Here is a 6,461-nt window from a genome sequence, read left to right on the forward strand (position 1 = left end):
GTGATCAGGAGTTGATTGAGCTGAAAGGGATGTTAACTACAAACATTAAGTTGAAAATAAAAGAATAGATTAAAAACATTGAAATACACCCAAGGATTTTAATGATTATAACATCAGAATGAAAATGAGAAGGTAGTGAAGACCCAAGTGAAGGGAACCTGAAGCCTTGATTGTCTCCTCCTAGAGAGGGGGATCCTGCTGCATCAGTTTCATCAGTTCTACTTGTTGCATAATTGGTTTACCTTATGCAATCAGATTACATTAATTTATTCATTAAATAAATTATTATTGTATCCTTTTTTATTACTATCTTTTTGGAGTTGTTGTTTAGTCCCTAAGTCAAGTCATCTCTCTTGAGACCCTGCAGCTCGCCAGGCTCCTGTGTCCATGCGATTTCCCAGGCAAGAATACTGGAGTGATTTGCCATTTTCTTCTCCAGAGGATCTTCCCGACCCAGGGATCCAATCCAAGTCTCCTGGATTAGCAGGTGGGTTCTTTACCACTGAGCCACCAGGGACGCTCTTTTGTACAGCAGTTTTGTAGTTATAGTCCTAGTGTATTATGTGGAAAATAAAAGTGATGAGAAAGCTGGTCCTTATCTTCTTAACTGCTGTTGACTTGGCTCAGCATGGAATAAACCTTGTTTGATCCTATCTGAGTGCCCAGATCCCCATTAGAAGCTAGTTCAGTTCAGTTCAATCACTCAGTCATGTCCGACTCTGTGACCCCATGGACTGCAGCACGCCAAGCTTCCCTGTCCATTACCAACTCCCAAAGCTTGCTCAAACTCATGTCCATTGAGTTGGTGATGCCATCCAACAATCTCATCCTCTGTCATCCCCTTCTCCTCCCATCTTCAATCTTTCCCAGCATCAGCGTCTTTTCTAGTGAGTCAGTTCTTCACATCAGGTGGCCAAATTATTGGAGTTTCAGCTTCAGCAATAGTCCTTCCAATGAATTTCCTTTAGGACTGATTTCCTTTAGGATTAAACTCCTTGAAGTCCAAGGGATCCTCAAGAGACTTCTCCAACACCACAGCTGAAAAGCATCAGTTCTTTGGCCCTCAGCTTTCTTTATAGTCCATTAGAAGCTAGATTGTATACTAACATGATTAAATCATATCCAGTGTCAAAGTCATCAGAGATTAGTAAGGAAGGGGGGAAAACACGTGGAAAAATGATACAATCCATTATCAGTCCCAAAAGTAGTTTTGAAAGTTTATAATTAAGTTGGAACAGATAAATTATTTGAAGATCATTTTCTGGTCTCTATGGCAATGCAACATTTCAGCTACATAGAAAATACTGGAAGATTGAAATGCAACTTTCAAGAGTGTATCAAGGAATTGGTTCACTTACAGAGTGCATGCTTATTCAGTCGTGTCTGACTCTGCAAGCCCATGGACCATAGCCTGCCAGGCTTCTCTGTCCATGGGATTTCTTAGGCAAGAATACTGGAATGAGTTGCCATTTCCTTCTCCAGGGGATCCTCCCAACTCAGGGATCAAACACATGTCTCTTGTGCCTGCCTGCATTGGCAGGCAGGTTCTTTACCACCGGCACCACCTGGGAAGCCCCAGAGTAACACAGAAATAATGATGCAGATTTCTTTGGAGGCAAGGAAGTAACAACAACTTTGTCTATAAAGTAGAATTAAGCAAATGAGGAATTCCAAAGTAAACATATAAGCAGCTATTAACAAAGTGATTTTCTGTATTGATATACTACTTCACACTTCTCCCTAGATTTTCTTTTCTTTTAAAATTCTAAATTTTAAGGAACATTTCTTATATGATCTAGTGTGAATTTGATATAAATATAAAATACACCAACTCCGATAATAAAAATGTCACTAGTTTTACATATCAATACCCATCTTATCCCCAGAACTTGTACCCCTGGGGTTATCACTGTAAAACCTGAGAAGAGACTATGAACACCTCCCACTAGAATGAAACAAGAAAGTATGTCTACTGTTTGAAATGCTTTGCTTTTTATTTTTTTCATGTCCACGATTTCTGTTAATTTTTGGCCCACAGCACACTCAGTCATGTCCATAGAGAATGATCAGCCTTGGTTACTCTCTTTCTTAGAGAATCACTATCCAAGGGGTTCCTGCCAAGCTAAGATGTTTCTGGGATGGGCTAACGCTTGCATGAGTGCACACACACCCCCTCTATTTTGGTCAGTAAAAATTGTTATTCTCAGCAAAATTCAGACTTTGGCTTGTATTTTGTATGAACCTTTATCTTCATCTTATTTCCATCACATGTGAGGTAATTCAGTACAGAGGAAAGTCCCTTATATATTTCCCAAACTTCTCATGCTTATCAGTTCACTTCAGTCGCTGAGTCGTGTACGACTCTTTGCGACCCCATGAATTGCAGAACGCCAGGCCTCTCTGTCCATCACCAACTCCCGGAGTTCACTCAGACTCACGACCATTGAGTCCGTGATGCCATCCAGCCATCTCATCCTTGGTCGTCCCCTTCTCCTCCTGCCCCCAATCCCTCCCAGCATCAGAATCTTTTCCAATGAGTCAACACTTCGCATGAGGTGGCCAAAGTACTGGAGTTTCAGCTTTAGCATCATTCCTTCCAAAGAAATCCCAGGGTTGATCTCCTTCAGAATGGACTGGTTGGATCTCCTTGCAGTCCAAGGGACTCTCAAAAGTCTTCTCCAACACCACAGTTCAAAACCATCAATTCTTCGGCGCTCAGCCTTCTTCACAGTCCAACTCTCACATTCATACATGACCAGAGGAAAAACCATAGCCTTGACTAGACGGACCTTAGTCGGCAAAGTAATGTCTCTGCTTTTGAATATGCTGTCTAGGTTGGTCATAACTTTTCTTCCAAGGAGTAAGTGGCTTTTAATTTCATGGCTGCAGTCACCATCTGCAGTGATTTTGGAGCCCCCCAAAATAAAGTCTGACACTGTTTCTACTGTTTCCCCATCTATTTCCCATGAAGTGATGGGACTGGATGCCATGATCTTCGTTTTCTGAATGTTGAGCTTTAAGCCAACTTTTTCACTCTCCTCTTTCACTTTCATCAAGAGGCTTTTTAGTTCCTCTTCACTTTCTGCCATAAGGGTGGTGTCATCTGCATATCTGAGGTTATTGATATTTCTCCTGGCAATCTTGATTCCAGCTTGTGTTTCTTCCAGTCCAGCGTTTCTTATGATGTACTCTGCATATAAGTTAAATAAGCACGTTGACAATATGCAGCCTTGACGTACTCCTTTTCCTATTTGGAACCAGTCTGTTGTTCCATGTCCAGTTCTAACTGTTGCTTCCTGACCTGCATAGAGGTTTCTCAAGAGGTAGGTTAGGTGGTCTGGTATCCCATCTCTTTCAGAATTTTCCACAGTTTATTGTGATCTACACAGTCAATATGTAACCACATATACATTCAGCTATTTTTACATTTTCACATACATTTTACTGTTTTACTGACCATATGCACTATTTTATTCACAGATACTATTTATTATTGTACTCTACCCACGTTCTGTGAAGTAGAATCTTATTTTTGTAAAATACATATACAAGTAAATTTTGACATTTCAAAGAGCCAAATGAGCAAAAGAGCAGAACTGAAAAGCCACATGTCTGCCTTCTTCTTTTTATAGCTTTATGTTCAGTTGGTAGCTAATTAGAGAACTACAGTTGCTTTGCTTTCCAGAAATATACATTTACCTAAACTGAGATAGTTTTGTTTCAATGGACTTTTTTTTTTTTTTTGGCAGTGAGGTGCAATTATTGTTTTCAGTGTGTGAAAGTGAATTAAGAAACCTAGATGAAGTTGTGAATGCTTACAGCTTTCTTCATTGTAAGAAATAAGGATTATACTTTAGTAATGGGTAGTTATAACCATTTATGGGCTTCCCTTGTAGCTTAGTCGGTAAAGATTCTGCCTGCAGTGCAGGAGACCCAGGTTTGATCCCTGGGTTGGGAAGATCTCCTGGAGAAGGAAATGGCAACCCACTCCAGTATGCTTGCCTGGAAAAATCTCATGGACAGAGGAGCCTGGTGGGCTGCAGTCCCTGGGGTTGCAAAGAGACAAGCACTACTGAGCAACTAACACTTACTACTTACTATTACCATTTATACCCATTTATATAGCCATTATTATTATTTATATAACCATTTGTAACCATATATATGCATTTAAATGCAGAGTTCCAAAAAATAGCAAGGAGAGATAAGAAAGCCTTCCTCAGTGATCAATGCAAAGAAATAGAGGAAAACAATAGAATGGGAAAGACTAGAGATCTCTTCAAGAAAATTAGAGATACTAAGGGAACACTTCATGAAAAGGAGGGCTCAATAAAGGACAGAAATAGTATGGACCTAACAGAAGGAGAAGATGTTAAGAAGAGGTAGCAACAGTACACAGAAGAACTATACAAAAAAGATCTTAATAACCCAGAAAAATCACGACAGTATGATTACTCACCTAGAGCCAGACATCCTGGAATGTAAAGTCAAGTGGCCTTAGAAACATCACTATGAACAAAGCTAGTGGAGGTGATGGAATTCCAGTTGAGCTATTTCAAATCCTAAAAGATGATGGTGTGAAAGTGCTGCACTCAATATGTCAGCAAATTTGGAAAACTCAGCAATGGCCAGAGGACTGGAAAAGGTCAGTTTTCATTCCAATCCCAAAGAAAGGCAATGCCAAAGAATGTTCAAACTACCACACAACTGCACTCATCTCACATGCTAGTAAAATAATGTTCAAAATTCTCCAAGCCAGGCTTCAGCAGTACATGAACCATGAACTTCAAGATGTTCAAGCTGGTTTTAAAAAAGGCAGAGGAACTAGAGATTAAACTGCCAACATCCATTGGACTATCAAAAAAGCAAGAGAGTTTCAGAAAAACATCTATTTCTGCTTTATTGACTATGCCAAAGCCTTTGACTGTATGCCTCACAACAAACTGGAAAATTCTGAAAGAGATGGGAATACCAGACCACCTGACCTGCTTCTTGAGAAATCTGTATGCTGGTCAGGAAGCAACAGTTTGAACTGGACATGGATGGAACAGATTTGTTCCAAACAGGGAAAAGAGTACTTCAAGGCTATATATTGTCATCCTGCTTATGTAACTTATATGCAGAGTACATCATGAGAAACACTGGGCTGGATGAAGCACAACCTGGAATCAAGATTGCCAGGAGAAATATCAATAACCTCAGATATGCAGATGATATCACCCTTATGGCAGAAAGTGAAGAAGAACTAAAGAGCCTCTTGATGAAAGTGAAAGAAGAGAGTTGCTTAAAGCTCAGTATTCAGAAACTAAGATCATGGCCTTTGCTCCCATTCCTTCATGGCAAATAAATGGGGTAATTGTGGAAACAGTTGCAGGCTTTATTTTTTTGGAGGGGGGCTCAAAAATCACTATGGATGGTGATTGTAGCTATGAAATTAAAAGATGCATGCTCCTTGGAAGCAAAGCTATGACTAACTTAGACAGCATATTAAAAAGCAGAGACATTACTTTGTCAACAAAGTTCCATCTAGCCAAAAGAATGGTTTTTCCAGTAGTCATGTATGGATGTGAGAGTTGGACTATAAAGAAAGCTGAGTGCCGAAGAATTGATGCTTTTGAATTTTGGTGTTGGAGAAGACTCTTGAGGATCTCTTGGACTGCAAGGAGACCCAACCAGTCCGTCCTAAATCAGTCATGAATATTCATTGGAAGGACTGATGTTGAAGCTGAAACTCCAATACTTTGCCCATCTGATGCGTAGAACTGACTCATCTGAAAAGACCCTGATGCTGGGAAAGATTGAAGGCAGGAGGAGAAGGGAATGACAGAGGATGAGATGGTTGGATGGCATCACTGACTCAATGAACATGAGTTTGAGTAAAATCTGGGAGTTGGTGGTGGACAGGGAGGCTTGGCATGCTGCAGTCCATGGGGTTGCAAAGAGTCAAACAGGACTGAGTGACTGAACTGAACTGAACTAGAATACTGGTGTGGTTTGCCATGCCCTTCTCCAGGGGATCTTCACAACCCAGGGGTCAAACCCAGGTCTCCCACATTGCAGGCAAATTTTCTACCATCTGAGGCACCAGAAGACATCTGAGAATCTGAAATTTGAGAAACAGCTAGACAGTTCTCAATAAAGCTACAATTTTGGTGCAGAAGACAGTCTTGGAAAAGTAAGCATGCCCAACCTGTGTGTCACTTGTGAATCATTTTTTTTGTTGTTCTTGTCACTCTCTACATTCTTCCATCTTTCCCTTATTGTTTTCATTCTACAGAAATCTTGTTAGGTGGAAAAAGTGACTCTCCCACCAGATTGTATTCACACATCAGAAGAAAACACATATTGTTTCTGGATTTGATTTTTGGCTATGACTTGAGAAAAATAAATAACTTCATTAACCTATGAGTTTTCTGGCTTCTACCTCCAAGTCTCCAGTTTATTTGCTTATGCTCAAACAT

This window comes from Ovis canadensis, chromosome 1 (genome assembly GCF_042477335.2).
Source record: "Ovis canadensis isolate MfBH-ARS-UI-01 breed Bighorn chromosome 1, ARS-UI_OviCan_v2, whole genome shotgun sequence".
Taxonomy (NCBI): domain Eukaryota; kingdom Metazoa; phylum Chordata; class Mammalia; order Artiodactyla; family Bovidae; genus Ovis; species Ovis canadensis.